The sequence below is a fragment of the Pan paniscus genome, chromosome 8 (genome assembly GCF_029289425.2).
Source record: "Pan paniscus chromosome 8, NHGRI_mPanPan1-v2.0_pri, whole genome shotgun sequence".
Classification (NCBI taxonomy): Eukaryota; Metazoa; Chordata; class Mammalia; order Primates; family Hominidae; genus Pan; species Pan paniscus.
In genome coordinates this window covers 12,456,780-12,480,889 of record NC_073257.2, presented here as the reverse complement: position 1 = coordinate 12,480,889, position 24,110 = coordinate 12,456,780, and the positions used below count along the sequence as shown (strand labels likewise).

Below are 24,110 nucleotides of genomic sequence, written 5' to 3'. Positions count from 1 at the left end.
GGGGGAAGAGGGGCTGGCTCTGAGACCCCGCCTCGCGGGGGGTGCCTCCCCCCCTGCGATGGGGGTCCTAAGGGCCAGTGGGGGAAGAGGGGCTGGCTCTGAGACCCCGCCTCGCGGGGGGTGCCTCCCCCCCCTGCGATGGGGTTCCTAAGGGCCAGTGGGGGAAGAGGGGCTGGCTCTCTGTACCCGCCTCGCGGGGGGTGCCTCCCCCCCCTGTGATGGGGGTCCTTAGAGCCAGGAGCAGAAGAGGGGCTGGCTCTCTGTACCCGCCTCGCGGGGGGTGCCTCCCCCCCCCGCGATGGGGGTCCTAAGAGCCAGAAGGCTTAGAGGGGCTGGCTCTCAGTCCCCGCCTCGTGGGGGGTGCCTCCTCTCCCTGCGACGGGGGTCCTAAAGGCCAGTGGGGGAAGAGGGGCTGGCTCTGAGACCACGCCTCGCTGGGGTGCCTCCCCCCACTGCGATGGGGGTCCTAAGGGCCAGTGGGGGAAGAGGGGCTGGCTCTGAGACCCCGCCTCGCTGGGGGTGCCTCCTCCCCCTGCGACGGGGGTCCTAAGAGCCAGTGGGGGAAGAGGGGCTGGCTCTCAGTCCCCGCCTCGCGGGGAGTGCCTCCCCTTCCTGCGATGGGGGTCCTAAGAGCCAGGAGGGGAAGAGGGGCTGGCTTTCAGTCACCACAGCTTGGGGGGCCTTTATGTTCTGGTTTTACCCAAGAGTCAGCTGATTTGCTTCTTGTACTAGCAGGGCAGTTGCTGCCAAGGCCCTCAAACAGGGGGGCCATCCTTTAGAAACCCTGTCTAGCTGTTTAGAGAGGTAGGCCACCGGCCTCAGCCAGGGCCCCACAGTTTGGGTTTAAAGTCCAGCTGCCATCTTTTCTCTGACGCATACAGTGGAAAAGGCTTTGTGAGATCCGCTAGCCCCTGGGCTGGGGCTTTCAGAAGTTTTTCCTTTAAGTCATGAAAGACTTGCTGTTGTTGGAATCCCCATTCCAAATGTTGCCGGTCCCCGCCCCCTTTGTGACGTCATACAAAGGCGTGGCTAATACTGCAAAGTTGGGCTCCGCAGTCTACAAAACCCCACAGCTCCTAGGAATTCTCTCACCAGCCTTCTGCCCTTAGGCTCCGGAAGATTGCAAATGACCTGCTTTCTTTCGGATCCCGGGCTGCTTTCGGACACCTGTCGAATAGTAAATCCCAAGTAAGCTACCTGCGGTCGTCGGCAGATCTGAGTTTTCTTCTTGGACACCTAATACCCACAGCCCTCCAGGTCAGTCCTAAGGATCTTAGAATCCTCGATGGGGGTCATAAGCCAGTGGGGGAAGAGGGACTGGCTCTCAGTCCCCGCCTCACGGGGTGTGCCTCCCCCGTGTGATGGGGATCCTCAGAGTTGGGCGAGGAAGAAGGGCTGGCTCTCAGTCACCGCCTCGCGGGGGGTGCCTCCCCTCCCTGCGATGGGGGTCCTAAGAGCCAGGGGGGAAAGAGCGGCTGGCTCTCAGTCCCCGCCTCGCGGGGGTTGCCTCCCCCCCTGCGATGGGGGTCCTAAGAGAAATGGAGGGAAGAGGGGCTGGCTCTCAGTCCCCGCCACGAGGGGGTGCCTCCCCCCCTGCGATGGGGGTCCCAAGAGCCAGGGGGGGAAGAGCGGCTGGCTCTAAGTCCGCGCCTCGCCAGGGGTGCATCCCCCCACTGCGATGGGGTTCCTAAGAGCCAGGGGGGGGAAGAAGGGCTGACTCTCAGTCCCCGCCTCGCGGGGCGTGCCTTGCTACCCTGCGATGGGGGTCCTAAGAGCCAGGCAGGGAAGAGGGGTTGTCTCCCAGTCCCCGCCGCGCGGGGGGTGCCTCCCCCCCACAGCGATGGGGGTCCTAAGAGCCATGGGGGGAAGAGGGGCTGGCTCTCAGTCCCCGCCGCGCGGGGGGTGCCTCCCCCCCTCGCGATACGGATCCTAAGAGCCAGGGGGGGAACAGGGGCTGGCTCAGTCCCCGCCTCGCGGGGGGTGGCTCGCTCTGCTGAGATGGGCATCCTAAGAGCCAGGGGAGGAAGAGGGGGAGAGGATGATGATAATTTCAGCATCGCAGGCTGTGTTCACCCAGCCTGTTAAACTGTTATTAGTATCCTGAAAGGGAGAGGATGATATTACTCCCCATAACAGACAGATATGACTCCCCATCGTAGAGCACGAGGTGTACACCCGCCCTGTGATTTTCTTCCTCATATTCAGAGACCGAGAGGTTGATGTCACTCCCAATATCGGAGGAAGTATACAGCCCCGTGTGAGATGTTCCTTAATGATATTCCACGGCGGAGGGGGTGATATGACTACATACATGGCAGAAAGTGGAAACCCCCCAGGGATATTATTCCCACGATCCTGGAGGGAAGAAGATGATGTTACTTTCAATATGACAGAAGGTGGATGAAGTGGTGGACTGCCCCTCCACACCTGTGAGTATTTCTAGTTGGGTGGGACGAGAGACTGAGAAAAGAAATAAGACACAGAGAGAAAGTGTAAAGATACAACAGTGGGTCCAGGGGACCGGCGCTCAGCACACCAAGGACCTGCACCGGCACCAGCCTCTGAGTTCCCTCAGTTGTTATTGATTATGATTTTCATGATTTTAGCAGAAAGGAATGTAGTAGGAGAGCAGGGTGATGATAAGGAGAGAGTCAGCAGAAGACATGTGAGCAAAAGAATCCATGTCATAATTAGGTTCAAGGGAAGGTACTATGACTGGACATGCACGTAAGCCAGATTTGTTTCTCTGCACCCAAACATCTCAGTGGAGTAAAGAAGAACAAGGCAGTGTTACTGCAAACATGTCTGGCCTCCCGCCACAGGGCAGCTTTTCTCCTATCTCAGAGTTGAACGAATGTACAATCGGGTTTTACACCGAGACATTCAGTTCCCAGGGGCAAGCAGGAGATAGTGGCCTTCCTCCATCTCAGCTGCAAGAGGCTTTCCTCTTTTACTAATCCACCTCAGCACAGACCCATTACGGGTGTCGGGCTGGGGGACAGTCAGGTCTTTCTCATCCCATGAGGCTATATTTCAGACTATCAGATGGGGAGAGAGCTTGGACAATACCCTGCTTTCAAGGGCAGAGGTCCCTGCGGCTTTCCACAGTGCATTGTGTCCCCGGTTTATTGAGACTAGAGAATGGCGATGACTTTTACCAAGTATACTGCTGGTAAACATTTCGTTAACAAGGCACGTCCTGCACAGCCCTGCATCCCTTGAACTTTGATTTTATACAACACATGTTTTTGTGAGCTCCAGGTTGGGTCAAAGTGGCTGGGGCCAAGCGGCTAGGGCAAAGCTACAAATTAACAACATCTCAGCAAAGCAATTGTTTAAAGGACAGGTCTTTTTCAAAATGGAGTCTCTTAGGTCTTTCCTTTCTACATGGACACAGTGACAGTCTGATCTCTCTTTCTTTTCCCTACAGGTGGACACGCCCCCACTGATATTCCTTCTAATTGCAACGTGGGAGAGGAGGATATGACACGCGATATCGCAGGGAGTAGAAACACCCCTGTGATACTGTTCTTCATATTCAGGGAGGAAGAGGATGATATTACTCCCAATACAGACGGGTGTACACCCTCTGTACACCGAGGGTGTACACCCGTCTGTGAAAGAGTTCGTAATCTCCAGAGGGGGAGATGATATTAGTCACAATATGGTAAAGAGGCTGTGAGTCCACGGAGGATCCTCAGAGCCAGCGGGGGAAGAGGGGCTGGCTCTCAGTCCCCGCCTCGCGGGGGTGCCTCCCCCCACTGCGATGGGGGTCCTAAGAGCCAGTGGGGGAAGAGGGGCTGGCTCTGAGACCCCGCCTCGCGGGGGGTGCCTCCCCCCCCTGCGATGGGGTTCCTAAGAGCCAGTGGGGGAAGAGGGGCTGGCTCTGAGGCCCCGCCTCGCGGGGGGTGCCTCCCCCCCCTGCGATGGGGTTCCTAAGAGCCAGTGGGGGAAGAGGGGCTGGCTCTGAGACCCCGCCTCGCGGGGGGTGCCTCCCCCCCCTGCGAAGGGGTTCCTAAGAGCCAGTGGGGGAAGAGGGGCTGGCTCTGAGACCCCGCCTCGCTGGGGGTGCCTCCCCCCCCTTCGATGGGGGTCCTAAGGGCCAGTGGGGGAAGAGGGGCTGGCTCTGAGACCCCGCCTCGCGGGGGGTGCCTCCCCCCCTGCGATGGGGGTCCTAAGGGCCAGTGGGGGAAGAGGGGCTGGCTCTGAGACCCCGCCTCGCGGGGGGTGCCTCCCCCCCCTGCGATGGGGTTCCTAAGGGCCAGTGGGGGAAGAGGGGCTGGCTCTCTGTACCCGCCTCGCGGGGGGTGCCTCCCCCCCCTGTGATGGGGGTCCTTAGAGCCAGGAGCAGAAGAGGGGCTGGCTCTCTGTACCCGCCTCGCGGGGGGTGCCTCCCCCCCCGCGATGGGGGTCCTAAGAGCCAGAAGGCTTAGAGGGGCTGGCTCTCAGTCCCCGCCTCGTGGGGGGTGCCTCCTCTCCCTGCGACGGGGGTCCTAAAGGCCAGTGGGGGAAGAGGGGCTGGCTCTGAGACCACGCCTCGCTGGGGTGCCTCCCCCCACTGCGATGGGGGTCCTAAGGGCCAGTGGGGGAAGAGGGGCTGGCTCTGAGACCCCGCCTCGCTGGGGGTGCCTCCTCCCCCTGCGACGGGGGTCCTAAGAGCCAGTGGGGGAAGAGGGGCTGGCTCTCAGTCCCCGCCTCGCGGGGAGTGCCTCCCCTTCCTGCGATGGGGGTCCTAAGAGCCAGGAGGGGAAGAGGGGCTGGCTTTCAGTCACCACAGCTTGGGGGGCCTTTATGTTCTGGTTTTACCCAAGAGTCAGCTGATTTGCTTCTTGTACTAGCAGGGCAGTTGCTGCCAAGGCCCTCAAACAGGGGGGCCATCCTTTAGAAACCCTGTCTAGCTGTTTAGAGAGGTAGGCCACCGGCCTCAGCCAGGGCCCCACAGTTTGGGTTTAAAGTCCAGCTGCCATCTTTTCTCTGACGCATACAGTGGAAAAGGCTTTGTGAGATCCGCTAGCCCCTGGGCTGGGGCTTTCAGAAGTTTTTCCTTTAAGTCATGAAAGACTTGCTGTTGTTGGAATCCCCATTCCAAATGTTGCCGGTCCCCGCCCCCTTTGTGACGTCATACAAAGGCGTGGCTAATACTGCAAAGTTGGGCTCCGCAGTCTACAAAACCCCACAGCTCCTAGGAATTCTCTCACCAGCCTTCTGCCCTTAGGCTCCGGAAGATTGCAAATGACCTGCTTTCTTTCGGATCCCGGGCTGCTTTCGGACACCTGTCGAATAGTAAATCCCAAGTAAGCTACCTGCGGTCGTCGGCAGATCTGAGTTTTCTTCTTGGACACCTAATACCCACAGCCCTCCAGGTCAGTCCTAAGGATCTTAGAATCCTCGATGGGGGTCATAAGCCAGTGGGGGAAGAGGGACTGGCTCTCAGTCCCCGCCTCACGGGGTGTGCCTCCCCCGTGTGATGGGGATCCTCAGAGTTGGGCGAGGAAGAAGGGCTGGCTCTCAGTCACCGCCTCGCGGGGGGTGCCTCCCCTCCCTGCGATGGGGGTCCTAAGAGCCAGGGGGGAAAGAGCGGCTGGCTCTCAGTCCCCGCCTCGCGGGGGTTGCCTCCCCCCCTGCGATGGGGGTCCTAAGAGAAATGGAGGGAAGAGGGGCTGGCTCTCAGTCCCCGCCACGAGGGGGTGCCTCCCCCCCTGCGATGGGGGTCCCAAGAGCCAGGGGGGAAGAGCGGCTGGCTCTAAGTCCGCGCCTCGCCAGGGGTGCATCCCCCCACTGCGATGGGGTTCCTAAGAGCCAGGGGGGGGAAGAAGGGCTGACTCTCAGTCCCCGCCTCGCGGGGCGTGCCTTGCTACCCTGCGATGGGGGTCCTAAGAGCCAGGCAGGGAAGAGGGGTTGTCTCCCAGTCCCCGCCGCGCGGGGGGTGCCTCCCCCCCACAGCGATGGGGGTCCTAAGAGCCATGGGGGGAAGAGGGGCTGGCTCTCAGTCCCCGCCGCGCGGGGGGTGCCTCCCCCCCTCGCGATACGGATCCTAAGAGCCAGGGGGGGAACAGGGGCTGGCTCAGTCCCCGCCTCGCGGGGGGTGGCTCGCTCCGCTGAGATGGGCATCCTAAGAGCCAGGGGAGGAAGAGGGGGAGAGGATGATGATAATTTCAGCATCGCAGGCTGTGTTCACCCAGCCTGTTAAACTGTTATTAGTATCCTGAAAGGGAGAGGATGATATTACTCCCCATAACAGACAGATATGACTCCCCATCGTAGAGCACGAGGTGTACACCCGCCCTGTGATTTTCTTCCTCATATTCAGAGACCGAGAGGTTGATGTCACTCCCAATATCGGAGGAAGTATACAGCCCCGTGTGAGATGTTCCTTAATGATATTCCACGGCGGAGGGGGTGATATGACTACATACATGGCAGAAAGTGGAAACCCCCCAGGGATATTATTCCCACGATCCTGGAGGGAAGAAGATGATGTTACTTTCAATATGACAGAAGGTGGATGAAGTGGTGGACTGCCCCTCCACACCTGTGAGTATTTCTAGTTGGGTGGGACGAGAGACTGAGAAAAGAAATAAGACACAGAGAGAAAGTGTAAAGATACAACAGTGGGTCCAGGGGACCGGCGCTCAGCACACCAAGGACCTGCACCGGCACCAGCCTCTGAGTTCCCTCAGTTGTTATTGATTATGATTTTCATGATTTTAGCAGAAAGGAATGTAGTAGGAGAGCAGGGTGATGATAAGGAGAGAGTCAGCAGAAGACATGTGAGCAAAAGAATCCATGTCATAATTAGGTTCAAGGGAAGGTACTATGACTGGACATGCACGTAAGCCAGATTTGTTTCTCTGCACCCAAACATCTCAGTGGAGTAAAGAAGAACAAGGCAGTGTTACTGCAAACATGTCTGGCCTCCCGCCACAGGGCAGCTTTTCTCCTATCTCAGAGTTGAACGAATGTACAATCGGGTTTTACACCGAGACATTCAGTTCCCAGGGGCAAGCAGGAGACAGTGGCCTTCCTCCATCTCAGCTGCAAGAGGCTTTCCTCTTTTACTAATCCACCTCAGCACAGACCCATTACGGGTGTCGGGCTGGGGGACAGTCAGGTCTTTCTCATCCCATGAGGCTATATTTCAGACTATCAGATGGGGAGAGAGCTTGGACAATACCCTGCTTTCAAGGGCAGAGGTCCCTGCGGCTTTCCACAGTGCATTGTGTCCCCGGTTTATTGAGACTAGAGAATGGCGATGACTTTTACCAAGTATACTGCTGGTAAACATTTCGTTAACAAGGCACGTCCTGCACAGCCCTGCATCCCTTGAACTTTGATTTTATACAACACATGTTTTTGTGAGCTCCAGGTTGGGTCAAAGTGGCTGGGGCCAAGCGGCTAGGGCAAAGCTACAAATTAACAACATCTCAGCAAAGCAATTGTTTAAAGGACAGGTCTTTTTCAAAATGGAGTCTCTTAGGTCTTTCCTTTCTACATGGACACAGTGACAGTCTGATCTCTCTTTCTTTTCCCTACAGGTGGACACGCCCCCACTGATATTCCTTCTAATTGCAACGTGGGAGAGGAGGATATGACACGCGATATCGCAGGGAGTAGAAACACCCCTGTGATACTGTTCTTCATATTCAGGGAGGAAGAGGATGATATTACTCCCAATACAGACGGGTGTACACCCTCTGTACACCGAGGGTGTACACCCGTCTGTGAAAGAGTTCGTAATCTCCAGAGGGGGAGATGATATTAGTCACAATATGGTAAAGAGGCTGTGAGTCCACGGAGGATCCTCAGAGCCAGCGGGGGAAGAGGGGCTGGCTCTCAGTCCCCGCCTCGCGGGGGTGCCTCCCCCCACTGCGATGGGGGTCCTAAGAGCCAGTGGGGGAAGAGGGGCTGGCTCTGAGACCCCGCCTCGCGGGGGGTGCCTCCCCCCCCTGCGATGGGGTTCCTAAGAGCCAGTGGGGGAAGAGGGGCTGGCTCTGAGGCCCCGCCTCGCGGGGGGTGCCTCCCCCCCCTGCGATGGGGTTCCTAAGAGCCAGTGGGGGAAGAGGGGCTGGCTCTGAGACCCCGCCTCGCGGGGGGTGCCTCCCCCCCCTGCGAAGGGGTTCCTAAGAGCCAGTGGGGGAAGAGGGGCTGGCTCTGAGACCCCGCCTCGCGGGGGGTGCCTCCCCCCCCTTCGATGGGGTTCCTAAGGGCCAGTGGGGGAAGAGGGGCTGGCTCTCTGTACCCGCCTCGCGGGGGGTGCCTCCCCCCCCTGTGATGGGGGTCCTTAGAGCCAGGAGCAGAAGAGGGGCTGGCTCTCTGTACCCGCCTCGCGGGGGGTGTCTCCCCCCCCGCGATGGGGGTCCTAAGAGCCAGAAGGCTTAGAGGGGCTGGCTCTCAGTCCCCGCCTCGTGGGGGGTGCCTCCTCTCCCTGCGACGGGGGTCCTAAAGGCCAGTGGGGGAAGAGGGGCTGGCTCTGAGACCACGCCTCGCTGGGGTGCCTCCCCCCACTGCGATGGGGGTCCTAAGGGCCAGTGGGGGAAGAGGGGCTGGCTCTGAGACCCCGCCTCGCTGGGGGTGCCTCCTCCCCCTGCGACGGGGGTCCTAAGAGCCAGTGGGGGAAGAGGGGCTGGCTCTCAGTCCCCGCCTCGCGGGGAGTGCCTCCCCTTCCTGCGATGGGGGTCCTAAGAGCCAGGAGGGGAAGAGGGGCTGGCTTTCAGTCACCACAGCTTGGGGGGCCTTTATGTTCTGGTTTTACCCAAGAGTCAGCTGATTTGCTTCTTGTACTAGCAGGGCAGTTGCTGCCAAGGCCCTCAAACAGGGGGGCCATCCTTTAGAAACCCTGTCTAGCTGTTTAGAGAGGTAGGCCACCGGCCTCAGCCAGGGCCCCACAGTTTGGGTTTAAAGTCCAGCTGCCATCTTTTCTCTGACGCATACAGTGGAAAAGGCTTTGTGAGATCCGCTAGCCCCTGGGCTGGGGCTTTCAGAAGTTTTTCCTTTAAGTCATGAAAGACTTGCTGTTGTTGGAATCCCCATTCCAAATGTTGCCGGTCCCCGCCCCCTTTGTGACGTCATACAAAGGCGTGGCTAATACTGCAAAGTTGGGCTCCGCAGTCTACAAAACCCCACAGCTCCTAGGAATTCTCTCACCAGCCTTCTGCCCTTAGGCTCCGGAAGATTGCAAATGACCTGCTTTCTTTCGGATCCCGGGCTGCTTTCGGACACCTGTCGAATAGTAAATCCCAAGTAAGCTACCTGCGGTCGTCGGCAGATCTGAGTTTTCTTCTTGGACACCTAATACCCACAGCCCTCCAGGTCAGTCCTAAGGATCTTAGAATCCTCGATGGGGGTCATAAGCCAGTGGGGGAAGAGGGACTGGCTCTCAGTCCCCGCCTCACGGGGTGTGCCTCCCCCGTGTGATGGGGATCCTCAGAGTTGGGCGAGGAAGAAGGGCTGGCTCTCAGTCACCGCCTCGCGGGGGGTGCCTCCCCTCCCTGCGATGGGGGTCCTAAGAGCCAGGGGGGAAAGAGCGGCTGGCTCTCAGTCCCCGCCTCGCGGGGGTTGCCTCCCCCCCTGCGATGGGGGTCCTAAGAGAAATGGAGGGAAGAGGGGCTGGCTCTCAGTCCCCGCCACGAGGGGGTGCCTCCCCCCCTGCGATGGGGGTCCCAAGAGCCAGGGGGGGAAGAGCGGCTGGCTCTAAGTCCGCGCCTCGCCAGGGGTGCATCCCCCCACTGCGATGGGGTTCCTAAGAGCCAGGGGGGGGAAGAAGGGCTGACTCTCAGTCCCCGCCTCGCGGGGCGTGCCTTGCTACCCTGCGATGGGGGTCCTAAGAGCCAGGCAGGGAAGAGGGGTTGTCTCCCAGTCCCCGCCGCGCGGGGGGTGCCTCCCCCCCACAGCGATGGGGGTCCTAAGAGCCATGGGGGGAAGAGGGGCTGGCTCTCAGTCCCCGCCGCGCGGGGGGTGCCTCCCCCCCTCGCGATACGGATCCTAAGAGCCAGGGGGGGAACAGGGGCTGGCTCAGTCCCCGCCTCGCGGGGGGTGGCTCGCTCTGCTGAGATGGGCATCCTAAGAGCCAGGGGAGGAAGAGGGGGAGAGGATGATGATAATTTCAGCATCGCAGGCTGTGTTCACCCAGCCTGTTAAACTGTTATTAGTATCCTGAAAGGGAGAGGATGATATTACTCCCCATAACAGACAGATATGACTCCCCATCGTAGAGCACGAGGTGTACACCCGCCCTGTGATTTTCTTCCTCATATTCAGAGACCGAGAGGTTGATGTCACTCCCAATATCGGAGGAAGTATACAGCCCCGTGTGAGATGTTCCTTAATGATATTCCACGGCGGAGGGGGTGATATGACTACATACATGGCAGAAAGTGGAAACCCCCCAGGGATATTATTCCCACGATCCTGGAGGGAAGAAGATGATGTTACTTTCAATATGACAGAAGGTGGATGAAGTGGTGGACTGCCCCTCCACACCTGTGAGTATTTCTAGTTGGGTGGGACGAGAGACTGAGAAAAGAAATAAGACACAGAGAGAAAGTGTAAAGATACAACAGTGGGTCCAGGGGACCGGCGCTCAGCACACCAAGGACCTGCACCGGCACCAGCCTCTGAGTTCCCTCAGTTGTTATTGATTATGATTTTCATGATTTTAGCAGAAAGGAATGTAGTAGGAGAGCAGGGTGATGATAAGGAGAGAGTCAGCAGAAGACATGTGAGCAAAAGAATCCATGTCATAATTAGGTTCAAGGGAAGGTACTATGACTGGACATGCACGTAAGCCAGATTTGTTTCTCTGCACCCAAACATCTCAGTGGAGTAAAGAAGAACAAGGCAGTGTTACTGCAAACATGTCTGGCCTCCCGCCACAGGGCAGCTTTTCTCCTATCTCAGAGTTGAACGAATGTACAATCGGGTTTTACACCGAGACATTCAGTTCCCAGGGGCAAGCAGGAGATAGTGGCCTTCCTCCATCTCAGCTGCAAGAGGCTTTCCTCTTTTACTAATCCACCTCAGCACAGACCCATTACGGGTGTCGGGCTGGGGGACAGTCAGGTCTTTCTCATCCCATGAGGCTATATTTCAGACTATCAGATGGGGAGAGAGCTTGGACAATACCCTGCTTTCAAGGGCAGAGGTCCCTGCGGCTTTCCACAGTGCATTGTGTCCCCGGTTTATTGAGACTAGAGAATGGCGATGACTTTTACCAAGTATACTGCTGGTAAACATTTCGTTAACAAGGCACGTCCTGCACAGCCCTGCATCCCTTGAACTTTGATTTTATACAACACATGTTTTTGTGAGCTCCAGGTTGGGTCAAAGTGGCTGGGGCCAAGCGGCTAGGGCAAAGCTACAAATTAACAACATCTCAGCAAAGCAATTGTTTAAAGGACAGGTCTTTTTCAAAATGGAGTCTCTTAGGTCTTTCCTTTCTACATGGACACAGTGACAGTCTGATCTCTCTTTCTTTTCCCTACAGGTGGACACGCCCCCACTGATATTCCTTCTAATTGCAACGTGGGAGAGGAGGATATGACACGCGATATCGCAGGGAGTAGAAACACCCCTGTGATACTGTTCTTCATATTCAGGGAGGAAGAGGATGATATTACTCCCAATACAGACGGGTGTACACCCTCTGTACACCGAGGGTGTACACCCGTCTGTGAAAGAGTTCGTAATCTCCAGAGGGGGAGATGATATTAGTCACAATATGGTAAAGAGGCTGTGAGTCCACGGAGGATCCTCAGAGCCAGCGGGGGAAGAGGGGCTGGCTCTCAGTCCCCGCCTCGCGGGGGTGCCTCCCCCCACTGCGATGGGGGTCCTAAGAGCCAGTGGGGGAAGAGGGGCTGGCTCTGAGACCCCGCCTCGCGGGGGGTGCCTCCCCCCCCTGCGATGGGGTTCCTAAGAGCCAGTGGGGGAAGAGGGGCTGGCTCTGAGGCCCCGCCTCGCGGGGGGTGCCTCCCCCCCCTGCGATGGGGTTCCTAAGAGCCAGTGGGGGAAGAGGGGCTGGCTCTGAGACCCCGCCTCGCGGGGGGTGCCTCCCCCCCCTGCGAAGGGGTTCCTAAGAGCCAGTGGGGGAAGAGGGGCTGGCTCTGAGACCCCGCCTCGCGGGGGGTGCCTCCCCCCCCTTCGATGGGGTTCCTAAGGGCCAGTGGGGGAAGAGGGGCTGGCTCTCTGTACCCGCCTCGCGGGGGGTGCCTCCCCCCCCTGTGATGGGGGTCCTTAGAGCCAGGAGCAGAAGAGGGGCTGGCTCTCTGTACCCGCCTCGCGGGGGGTGTCTCCCCCCCCGCGATGGGGGTCCTAAGAGCCAGAAGGCTTAGAGGGGCTGGCTCTCAGTCCCCGCCTCGTGGGGGGTGCCTCCTCTCCCTGCGACGGGGGTCCTAAAGGCCAGTGGGGGAAGAGGGGCTGGCTCTGAGACCACGCCTCGCTGGGGTGCCTCCCCCCACTGCGATGGGGGTCCTAAGGGCCAGTGGGGGAAGAGGGGCTGGCTCTGAGACCCCGCCTCGCTGGGGGTGCCTCCTCCCCCTGCGACGGGGGTCCTAAGAGCCAGTGGGGGAAGAGGGGCTGGCTCTCAGTCCCCGCCTCGCGGGGAGTGCCTCCCCTTCCTGCGATGGGGGTCCTAAGAGCCAGGAGGGGAAGAGGGGCTGGCTTTCAGTCACCACAGCTTGGGGGGCCTTTATGTTCTGGTTTTACCCAAGAGTCAGCTGATTTGCTTCTTGTACTAGCAGGGCAGTTGCTGCCAAGGCCCTCAAACAGGGGGGCCATCCTTTAGAAACCCTGTCTAGCTGTTTAGAGAGGTAGGCCACCGGCCTCAGCCAGGGCCCCACAGTTTGGGTTTAAAGTCCAGCTGCCATCTTTTCTCTGACGCATACAGTGGAAAAGGCTTTGTGAGATCCGCTAGCCCCTGGGCTGGGGCTTTCAGAAGTTTTTCCTTTAAGTCATGAAAGACTTGCTGTTGTTGGAATCCCCATTCCAAATGTTGCCGGTCCCCGCCCCCTTTGTGACGTCATACAAAGGCGTGGCTAATACTGCAAAGTTGGGCTCCGCAGTCTACAAAACCCCACAGCTCCTAGGAATTCTCTCACCAGCCTTCTGCCCTTAGGCTCCGGAAGATTGCAAATGACCTGCTTTCTTTCGGATCCCGGGCTGCTTTCGGACACCTGTCGAATAGTAAATCCCAAGTAAGCTACCTGCGGTCGTCGGCAGATCTGAGTTTTCTTCTTGGACACCTAATACCCACAGCCCTCCAGGTCAGTCCTAAGGATCTTAGAATCCTCGATGGGGGTCATAAGCCAGTGGGGGAAGAGGGACTGGCTCTCAGTCCCCGCCTCACGGGGTGTGCCTCCCCCGTGTGATGGGGATCCTCAGAGTTGGGCGAGGAAGAAGGGCTGGCTCTCAGTCACCGCCTCGCGGGGGGTGCCTCCCCTCCCTGCGATGGGGGTCCTAAGAGCCAGGGGGGAAAGAGCGGCTGGCTCTCAGTCCCCGCCTCGCGGGGGTTGCCTCCCCCCCTGCGATGGGGGTCCTAAGAGAAATGGAGGGAAGAGGGGCTGGCTCTCAGTCCCCGCCACGAGGGGGTGCCTCCCCCCCTGCGATGGGGGTCCCAAGAGCCAGGGGGGGAAGAGCGGCTGGCTCTAAGTCCGCGCCTCGCCAGGGGTGCATCCCCCCACTGCGATGGGGTTCCTAAGAGCCAGGGGGGGGAAGAAGGGCTGACTCTCAGTCCCCGCCTCGCGGGGCGTGCCTTGCTACCCTGCGATGGGGGTCCTAAGAGCCAGGCAGGGAAGAGGGGTTGTCTCCCAGTCCCCGCCGCGCGGGGGGTGCCTCCCCCCCACAGCGATGGGGGTCCTAAGAGCCATGGGGGGAAGAGGGGCTGGCTCTCAGTCCCCGCCGCGCGGGGGGTGCCTCCCCCCCTCGCGATACGGATCCTAAGAGCCAGGGGGGGAACAGGGGCTGGCTCAGTCCCCGCCTCGCGGGGGGTGGCTCGCTCCGCTGAGATGGGCATCCTAAGAGCCAGGGGAGGAAGAGGGGGAGAGGATGATGATAATTTCAGCATCGCAGGCTGTGTTCACCCAGCCTGTTAAACTGTTATTAGTATCCTGAAAGGGAGAGGATGATATTACTCCCCATAACAGACAGATATGACTCCCCATCGTAGAGCACGAGGTGTACACCCGCCCTGTGATTTTCTTCCTCATATTCAGAGACCGAGAGGTTGATGTCACTCCCAATATCGGAGGAAGTATACAGCCCCGTGTGAGATGTTCCTTAATGATATTCCACGGCGGAGGGGGTGATATGACTACATACATGGCAGAAAGTGGAAACCCCCCAGGGATATTATTCCCACGATCCTGGAGGGAAGAAGATGATGTTACTTTCAATATGACAGAAGGTGGATGAAGTGGTGGACTGCCCCTCCACACCTGTGAGTATTTCTAGTTGGGTGGGACGAGAGACTGAGAAAAGAAATAAGACACAGAGAGAAAGTGTAAAGATACAACAGTGGGTCCAGGGGACCGGCGCTCAGCACACCAAGGACCTGCACCGGCACCAGCCTCTGAGTTCCCTCAGTTGTTATTGATTATGATTTTCATGATTTTAGCAGAAAGGAATGTAGTAGGAGAGCAGGGTGATGATAAGGAGAGAGTCAGCAGAAGACATGTGAGCAAAAGAATCCATGTCATAATTAGGTTCAAGGGAAGGTACTATGACTGGACATGCACGTAAGCCAGATTTGTTTCTCTGCACCCAAACATCTCAGTGGAGTAAAGAAGAACAAGGCAGTGTTACTGCAAACATGTCTCGCCTCCCGCCACAGGGCAGCTTTTCTCCTATCTCAGAGTTGAACGAATGTACAATCGGGTTTTACACCGAGACATTCAGTTCCCAGGGGCAAGCAGGAGATAGTGGCCTTCCTCCATCTCAGCTGCAAGAGGCTTTCCTCTTTTACTAATCCACCTCAGCACAGACCCATTACGGGTGTCGGGCTGGGGGACAGTCAGGTCTTTCTCATCCCATGAGGCTATATTTCAGACTATCAGATGGGGAGAGAGCTTGGACCATACCCTGCTTTCAAGGGCAGAGGTCCCTGCGGCTTTCCACAGTGCATTGTGTCCCCGGTTTATTGAGACTAGAGAATGGCGATGACTTTTACCAAGTATACTGCTGGTAAACATTTCGTTAACAAGGCACGTCCTGCACAGCCCTGCATCCCTTGAACTTTGATTTTATACAACACATGTTTTTGTGAGCTCCAGGTTGGGTCAAAGTGGCTGGGGCCAAGCGGCTAGGGCAAAGCTACAAATTAACAACATCTCAGCAAAGCAATTGTTTAAAGGACAGGTCTTTTTCAAAATGGAGTCTCTTAGGTCTTTCCTTTCTACATGGACACAGTGACAGTCTGATCTCTCTTTCTTTTCCCTACAGGTGGACACGCCCCCACTGATATTCCTTCTAATTGCAACGTGGGAGAGGAGGATATGACACGCGATATCGCAGGGAGTAGAAACACCCCTGTGATACTGTTCTTCATATTCAGGGAGGAAGAGGATGATATTACTCCCAATACAGACGGGTGTACACCCTCTGTACACCGAGGGTGTACACCCGTCTGTGAAAGAGTTCGTAATCTCCAGAGGGGGAGATGATATTAGTCACAATATGGTAAAGAGGCTGTGAGTCCACGGAGGATCCTCAGAGCCAGCGGGGGAAGAGGGGCTGGCTCTCAGTCCCCGCCTCGCGGGGGTGCCTCCCCCCACTGCGATGGGGGTCCTAAGAGCCAGTGGGGGAAGAGGGGCTGGCTCTGAGACCCCGCCTCGCGGGGGGTGCCTCCCCCCCCTGCGATGGGGTTCCTAAGAGCCAGTGGGGGAAGAGGGGCTGGCTCTGAGACCCCGCCTCGCGGGGGGTGCCTCCCCCCCCTGCAATGGGGTTCCTAAGAGCCAGTGGGGGAAGAGGGGCTGGCTCTGAGACCCCGCCTCGTGGGGGGTGCCTCCCCCCCCTGCGAAGGGGTTCCTAAGAGCCAGTGGGGGAAGAGGGGCTGGCTCTGAGACCCCGCCTCACTGGGGGTGCCTCCCCCCCCTTCGATGGGGGTCCTAAGGGCCAGTGGGGGAAGAGGGGCTGGCTCTGAGACCCCGCCTCGCGGGGGGTGCCTCCCCCCCTGCGATGGGGGTCCTAAGGGCCAGTGGGGGAAGAGGGGCTGGCTCTGAGACCCCGCCTCGCGGGGGGTGCCTCCCCCCCCTGCGATGGGGTTCCTAAGGGCCAGTGGGGGAAGAGGGGCTGGCTCTCTGTACCCGCCTCGCGGGGGGTGCCTCCCCCCCCGCGATGGGGGTCCTAAGAGCCAGAAGGCTTAGAGGGGCTGGCTCTCAGTCCCCGCCTCGTGGGGGGTGCCTCCTCTCCCTGCGACGGGGGTCCTAAAGGCCAGTGGGGGAAGAGGGGCTGGCTCTGAGACCACGCCTCGCTGGGGTGCCTCCCCCCACTGCGATGGGGGTCCTAAGGGCCAGTGGGGGAAGAGGGGCTGGCTCTGAGACCCCGCCTCGCTGGGGGTGCCTCCTCCCCCTGCGACGGGGGTCCTAAGAGCCAGTGGGGGAAGAGGGGCTGGCTCTCAGTCTCCGCCTCGCGGGGAGTGCCTCCCCTTCCTGCGATGGGGGTCCTAAGAGCCAGGAGGGGAAGAGGGGCTGGCTTTCAGTCACCACAGCTTGGGGGGCCTTTATGTTCTGGTTTTACCCAAGAGTCAGCTGATTTGCTTCTTGTACTAGCAGGGCAGTTGCTGCCAAGGCCCTCAAACAGGGGGGCCATCCTTTAGAAACCCTGTCTAGCTGTTTAGAGAGGTAGGCCACCGGCCTCAGCCAGAGCCCCACAGTTTGGGTTTAAAGTCCAGCTGCCATCTTTTCTCTGACGCATACAGTGGAAAAGGCTTTGTGAGATCCGCTAGCCCCTGGGCTGGGGCTTTCAGAAGTTTTTCCTTTAAGTCATGAAAGACTTGCTGTTGTTGGAATCCCCATTCCAAATGTTGCCGGTCCCCGCCCCCTTTGTGACGTCATACAAAGGCGTGGCTAATACTGCAAAGTTGGGCTCCGCAGTCTACAAAACCCCACAGCTCCTAGGAATTCTCTCACCAGCCTTCTGCCCTTAGGCTCCGGAAGATTGCAAATGACCTGCTTTCTTTCGGATCCCGGGCTGCTTTCGGACACCTGTCGAATAGTAAATCCCAAGTAAGCTACCTGCGGTCGTCGGCAGATCTGAGTTTTCTTCTTGGACACCTAATACCCACAGCCCTCCAGGTCAGTCCTAAGGATCTTAGAATCCTCGATGGGGGTCATAAGCCAGTGGGGGAAGAGGGACTGGCTCTCAGTCCCCGCCTCACGGGGTGTGCCTCCCCCGTGTGATGGGGATCCTCAGAGTTGGGCGAGGAAGAAGGGCTGGCTCTCAGTCACCGCCTCGCGGGGGGTGCCTCCCCTCCCTGCGATGGGGGTCCTAAGAGCCAGGGGGGAAAGAGCGGCTGGCTCTCAGTCCCCGCCTCGCGGGGGTTGCCTCCCCCCCTGCGATGGGGGTCCTAAGAGAAATGGAGGGAAGAGGGGCTGGCTCTCAGTCCCCGCCACGAGGGGGTGCCTCCCCCCCTGCGATGGGGGTCCCAAGAGCCAGGGGGGGAAGAGCGGCTGGCTCTAAGTCCGCGCCTCGCCAGGGGTGCATCCCCCCACTGCGATGGGGTTCCTAAGAGCCAGGGGGGGGAAGAAGGGCTGACTCTCAGTCCCCGCCTCGCGGGGCGTGCCTTGCTACCCTGCGATGGGGGTCCTAAGAGCCAGGCAGGGAAGAGGGGTTGTCTCCCAGTCCCCGCCGCGCGGGGGGTGCCTCCCCCCCACAGCGATGGGGGTCCTAAGAGCCATGGGGGGAAGAGGGGCTGGCTCTCAGTCCCCGCCGCGCGGGGGGTGCCTCCCCCCCTCGCGATACGGATCCTAAGAGCCAGGGGGGGAACAGGGGCTGGCTCAGTCCCCGCCTCGCGGGGGGTGGCTCGCTCCGCTGAGATGGGCATCCTAAGAGCCAGGGGAGGAAGAGGGGGAGAGGATGATGATAATTTCAGCATCGCAGGCTGTGTTCACCCAGCCTGTTAAACTGTTATTAGTATCCTGAAAGGGAGAGGATGATATTACTCCCCATAACAGACAGATATGACTCCCCATCGTAGAGCACGAGGTGTACACCCGCCCTGTGATTTTCTTCCTCATATTCAGAGACCGAGAGGTTGATGTCACTCCCAATATCGGAGGAAGTATACAGCCCCGTGTGAGATGTTCCTTAATGATATTCCACGGCGGAGGGGGTGATATGACTACATACATGGCAGAAAGTGGAAACCCCCCAGGGATATTATTCCCACGATCCTGGAGGGAAGAAGATGATGTTACTTTCAATATGACAGAAGGTGGATGAAGTGGTGGACTGCCCCTCCACACCTGTGAGTATTTCTAGTTGGGTGGGACGAGAGACTGAGAAAAGAAATAAGACACAGAGAGAAAGTGTAAAGATACAACAGTGGGTCCAGGGGACCGGCGCTCAGCACACCAAGGACCTGCACCGGCACCAGCCTCTGAGTTCCCTCAGTTGTTATTGATTATGATTTTCATGATTTTAGCAGAAAGGAATGTAGTAGGAGAGCAGGGTGATGATAAGGAGAGAGTCAGCAGAAGACATGTGAGCAAAAGAATCCATGTCATAATTAGGTTCAAGGGAAGGTACTATGACTGGACATGCACGTAAGCCAGATTTGTTTCTCTGCACCCAAACATCTCAGTGGAGTAAAGAAGAACAAGGCAGTGTTACTGCAAACATGTCTCGCCTCCCGCCACAGGGCAGCTTTTCTCCTATCTCAGAGTTGAACGAATGTACAATCGGGTTTTACACCGAGACATTCAGTTCCCAGGGGCAAGCAGGAGATAGTGGCCTTCCTCCATCTCAGCTGCAAGAGGCTTTCCTCTTTTACTAATCCACCTCAGCACAGACCCATTACGGGTGTCGGGCTGGGGGACAGTCAGGTCTTTCTCATCCCATGAGGCTATATTTCAGACTATCAGATGGGGAGAGAGCTTGGACCATACCCTGCTTTCAAGGGCAGAGGTCCCTGCGGCTTTCCACAGTGCATTGTGTCCCCGGTTTATTGAGACTAGAGAATGGCGATGACTTTTACCAAGTATACTGCTGGTAAACATTTCGTTAACAAGGCACGTCCTGCACAGCCCTGCATCCCTTGAACTTTGATTTTATACAACACATGTTTTTGTGAGCTCCAGGTTGGGTCAAAGTGGCTGGGGCCAAGCGGCTAGGGCAAAGCTACAAATTAACAACATCTCAGCAAAGCAATTGTTTAAAGGACAGGTCTTTTTCAAAATGGAGTCTCTTAGGTCTTTCCTTTCTACATGGACACAGTGACAGTCTGATCTCTCTTTCTTTTCCCTACAGGTGGACACGCCCCCACTGATATTCCTTCTAATTGCAACGTGGGAGAGGAGGATATGACACGCGATATCGCAGGGAGTAGAAACACCCCTGTGATACTGTTCTTCATATTCAGGGAGGAAGAGGATGATATTACTCCCAATACAGACGGGTGTACACCCTCTGTACACCGAGGGTGTACACCCGTCTGTGAAAGAGTTCGTAATCTCCAGAGGGGGAGATGATATTAGTCACAATATGGTAAAGAGGCTGTGAGTCCACGGAGGATCCTCAGAGCCAGCGGGGGAAGAGGGGCTGGCTCTCAGTCCCCGCCTCGCGGGGGTGCCTCCCCCCACTGCGATGGGGGTCCTAAGAGCCAGTGGGGGAAGAGGGGCTGGCTCTGAGACCCCGCCTCGCGGGGGGTGCCTCCCCCCCCTGCGATGGGGTTCCTAAGAGCCAGTGGGGGAAGAGGGGCTGGCTCTGAGACCCCGCCTCGCGGGGGGTGCCTCCCCCCCCTGCGATGGGGTTCCTAAGAGCCAGTGGGGGAAGAGGGGCTGGCTCTGAGACCCCGCCTCGTGGGGGGTGCCTCCCCCCCCTGCGAAGGGGTTCCTAAGAGCCAGTGGGGGAAGAGGGGCTGGCTCTGAGACCCCGCCTCACTGGGGGTGCCTCCCCCCCCTTCGATGGGGGTCCTAAGGGCCAGTGGGGGAAGAGGGGCTGGCTCTGAGACCCCGCCTCGCGGGGGGTGCCTCCCCCCCTGCGATGGGGGTCCTAAGGGCCAGTGGGGGAAGAGGGGCTGGCTCTGAGACCCCGCCTCGCGGGGGGTGCCTCCCCCCCCTGCGATGGGGTTCCTAAGGGCCAGTGGGGGAAGAGGGGCTGGCTCTCTGTACCCGCCTCGCGGGGGGTGCCTCCCCCCCCGCGATGGGGGTCCTAAGAGCCAGAAGGCTTAGAGGGGCTGGCTCTCAGTCCCCGCCTCGTGGGGGGTGCCTCCTCTCCCTGCGACGGGGGTCCTAAAGGCCAGTGGGGGAAGAGGGGCTGGCTCTGAGACCACGCCTCGCTGGGGTGCCTCCCCCCACTGCGATGGGGGTCCTAAGGGCCAGTGGGGGAAGAGGGGCTGGCTCTGAGACCCCGCCTCGCTGGGGGTGCCTCCTCCCCCTGCGACGGGGGTCCTAAGAGCCAGTGGGGGAAGAGGGGCTGGCTCTCAGTCTCCGCCTCGCGGGGAGTGCCTCCCCTTCCTGCGATGGGGGTCCTAAGAGCCAGGAGGGGAAGAGGGGCTGGCTTTCAGTCACCACAGCTTGGGGGGCCTTTATGTTCTGGTTTTACCCAAGAGTCAGCTGATTTGCTTCTTGTACTAGCAGGGCAGTTGCTGCCAAGGCCCTCAAACAGGGGGGCCATCCTTTAGAAACCCTGTCTAGCTGTTTAGAGAGGTAGGCCACCGGCCTCAGCCAGAGCCCCACAGTTTGGGTTTAAAGTCCAGCTGCCATCTTTTCTCTGACGCATACAGTGGAAAAGGCTTTGTGAGATCCGCTAGCCCCTGGGCTGGGGCTTTCAGAAGTTTTTCCTTTAAGTCATGAAAGACTTGCTGTTGTTGGAATCCCCATTCCAAATGTTGCCGGTCCCCGCCCCCTTTGTGACGTCATACAAAGGCGTGGCTAATACTGCAAAGTTGGGCTCCGCAGTCTACAAAACCCCACAGCTCCTAGGAATTCTCTCACCAGCCTTCTGCCCTTAGGCTCCGGAAGATTGCAAATGACCTGCTTTCTTTCGGATCCCGGGCTGCTTTCGGACACCTGTCGAATAGTAAATCCCAAGTAAGCTACCTGCGGTCGTCGGCAGATCTGAGTTTTCTTCTTGGACACCTAATACCCACAGCCCTCCAGGTCAGTCCTAAGGATCTTAGAATCCTCGATGGGGGTCATAAGCCAGTGGGGGAAGAGGGACTGGCTCTCAGTCCCCGCCTCACGGGGTGTGCCTCCCCCGTGTGATGGGGATCCTCAGAGTTGGGCGAGGAAGAAGGGCTGGCTCTCAGTCACCGCCTCGCGGGGGGTGCCTCCCCTCCCTGCGATGGGGGTCCTAAGAGCCAGGGGGGAAAGAGCGGCTGGCTCTCAGTCCCCGCCTCGCGGGGGTTGCCTCCCCCCCTGCGATGGGGGTCCTAAGAGAAATGGAGGGAAGAGGGGCTGGCTCTCAGTCCCCGCCACGAGGGGGTGCCTCCCCCCCTGCGATGGGGGTCCCAAGAGCCAGGGGGGGAAGAGCGGCTGGCTCTAAGTCCGCGCCTCGCCAGGGGTGCATCCCCCCACTGCGATGGGGTTCCTAAGAGCCAGGGGGGGGAAGAAGGGCTGACTCTCAGTCCCCGCCTCGCGGGGCGTGCCTTGCTACCCTGCGATGGGGGTCCTAAGAGCCAGGCAGGGAAGAGGGGTTGTCTCCCAGTCCCCGCCGCGCGGGGGGTGCCTCCCCCCCACAGCGATGGGGGTCCTAAGAGCCATGGGGGGAAGAGGGGCTGGCTCTCAGTCCCCGCCGCGCGGGGGGTGCCTCCCCCCCTCGCGATACGGATCCTAAGAGCCAGGGGGGGAACAGGGGCTGGCTCAGTCCCCGCCTCGCGGGGGGTGGCTCGCTCCGCTGAGATGGGCATCCTAAGAGCCAGGGGAGGAAGAGGGGGAGAGGATGATGATAATTTCAGCATCGCAGGCTGTGTTCACCCAGCCTGTTAAACTGTTATTAGTATCCTGAAAGGGAGAGGATGATATTACTCCCCATAACAGACAGATATGACTCCCCATCGTAGAGCACGAGGTGTACACCCGCCCTGTGATTTTCTTCCTCATATTCAGAGACCGAGAGGTTGATGTCACTCCCAATATCGGAGGAAGTATACAGCCCCGTGTGAGATGTTCCTTAATGATATTCCACGGCGGAGGGGGTGATATGACTACATACATGGCAGAAAGTGGAAACCCCCCAGGGATATTATTCCCACGATCCTGGAGGGAAGAAGATGATGTTACTTTCAATATGACAGAAGGTGGATGAAGTGGTGGACTGCCCCTCCACACCTGTGAGTATTTCTAGTTGGGTGGGACGAGAGACTGAGAAAAGAAATAAGACACAGAGAGAAAGTGTAAAGATACAACAGTGGGTCCAGGGGACCGGCGCTCAGCACACCAAGGACCTGCACCGGCACCAGCCTCTGAGTTCCCTCAGTTGTTATTGATTATGATTTTCATGATTTTAGCAGAAAGGAATGTAGTAGGAGAGCAGGGTGATGATAAGGAGAGAGTCAGCAGAAGACATGTGAGCAAAAGAATCCATGTCATAATTAGGTTCAAGGGAAGGTACTATGACTGGACATGCACGTAAGCCAGATTTGTTTCTCTGCACCCAAACATCTCAGTGGAGTAAAGAAGAACAAGGCAGTGTTACTGCAAACATGTCTGGCCTCCCGCCACAGGGCAGCTTTTCTCCTATCTCAGAGTTGAACGAATGTACAATCGGGTTTTACACCGAGACATTCAGTTCCCAGGGGCAAGCAGGAGATAGTGGCCTTCCTCCATCTCAGCTGCAAGAGGCTTTCCTCTTTTACTAATCCACCTCAGCACAGACCCATTACGGGTGTCGGGCTGGGGGACAGTCAGGTCTTTCTCATCCCATGAGGCTATATTTCAGACTATCAGATGGGGAGAGAGCTTGGACAATACCCTGCTTTCAAGGGCAGAGGTCCCTGCGGCTTTCCACAGTGCATTGTGTCCCCGGTTTATTGAGACTAGAGAATGGCGATGACTTTTACCAAGTATACTGCTGGTAAACATTTCGTTAACAAGGCACGTCCTGCACAGCCCTGCATCCCTTGAACTTTGATTTTATACAACACATGTTTTTGTGAGCTCCAGGTTGGGTCAAAGTGGCTGGGGCCAAGCGGCTAGGGCAAAGCTACAAATTAACAACATCTCAGCAAAGCAATTGTTTAAAGGACAGGTCTTTTTCAAAATGGAGTCTCTTAGGTCTTTCCTTTCTACATGGACACAGTGACAGTCTGATCTCTCTTTCTTTTCCCTACAGGTGGACACGCCCCCACTGATATTCCTTCTAATTGCAACGTGGGAGAGGAGGATATGACACGCGATATCGCAGGGAGTAGAAACACCCCTGTGATACTGTTCTTCATATTCAGGGAGGAAGAGGATGATATTACTCCCAATACAGACGGGTGTACACCCTCTGTACACCGAGGGTGTACACCCGTCTGTGAAAGAGTTCGTAATCTCCAGAGGGGGAGATGATATTAGTCACAATATGGTAAAGAGGCTGTGAGTCCACGGAGGATCCTCAGAGCCAGCGGGGGAAGAGGGGCTGGCTCTCAGTCCCCGCCTCGCGGGGGTGCCTCCCCCCACTGCGATGGGGGTCCTAAGAGCCAGTGGGGGAAGAGGGGCTGGCTCTGAGACCCCGCCTCGCGGGGGGTGCCTCCCCCCCCTGCGATGGGGTTCCTAAGAGCCAGTGGGGGAAGAGGGGCTGGCTCTGAGGCCCCGCCTCGCGGGGGGTGCCTCCCCCCCCTGCGATGGGGTTCCTAAGAGCCAGTGGGGGAAGAGGGGCTGGCTCTGAGACCCCGCCTCGCGGGGGGTGCCTCCCCCCCCTGCGAAGGGGTTCCTAAGAGCCAGTGGGGGAAGAGGGGCTGGCTCTGAGACCCCGCC

The 24,110-nt window shown here is 58.3% G+C and overlaps 6 long non-coding RNA genes across 6 annotated transcripts; all 6 read left to right on the top strand.

Annotated features, from left to right (window-relative positions):
• The first annotated feature begins 95 nt into the window (after positions 1-95).
• On the top strand, positions 96-3,834 carry LOC129393166 (uncharacterized). The gene is made up of 3 exons (XR_008619845.2): positions 96-1,257; positions 2,206-2,429; positions 3,431-3,834. It is a non-coding gene; the product is annotated as an uncharacterized LOC129393166 (long non-coding RNA).
• Positions 3,835-4,212: 378 nt separating this feature from the next.
• LOC129393165 (uncharacterized) lies at positions 4,213-7,939 on the top strand. Its single transcript, XR_008619844.2, has 3 exons — positions 4,213-5,363; positions 6,311-6,534; positions 7,536-7,939. It is a non-coding gene; the product is annotated as an uncharacterized LOC129393165 (long non-coding RNA).
• Positions 7,940-8,186: 247 nt separating this feature from the next.
• Positions 8,187-11,886, top strand: LOC129393164 (uncharacterized). The gene is made up of 3 exons (XR_008619843.2): positions 8,187-9,309; positions 10,258-10,481; positions 11,483-11,886. It is a non-coding gene; the product is annotated as an uncharacterized LOC129393164 (long non-coding RNA).
• A 248-nt stretch (positions 11,887-12,134) lies between these two features.
• Positions 12,135-15,838, top strand: LOC129393163 (uncharacterized). The gene is made up of 3 exons (XR_008619842.2): positions 12,135-13,256; positions 14,205-14,428; positions 15,430-15,838. It is a non-coding gene; the product is annotated as an uncharacterized LOC129393163 (long non-coding RNA).
• Positions 15,839-16,614: 776 nt separating this feature from the next.
• On the top strand, positions 16,615-19,865 carry LOC129393162 (uncharacterized). The gene is made up of 3 exons (XR_008619841.2): positions 16,615-17,282; positions 18,231-18,454; positions 19,456-19,865. It is a non-coding gene; the product is annotated as an uncharacterized LOC129393162 (long non-coding RNA).
• Positions 19,866-20,640: 775 nt separating this feature from the next.
• Positions 20,641-23,890, top strand: LOC129393161 (uncharacterized). Its single transcript, XR_008619840.2, has 3 exons — positions 20,641-21,308; positions 22,257-22,480; positions 23,482-23,890. It is a non-coding gene; the product is annotated as an uncharacterized LOC129393161 (long non-coding RNA).
• The last annotated feature ends 220 nt before the right edge of the window (positions 23,891-24,110 follow it).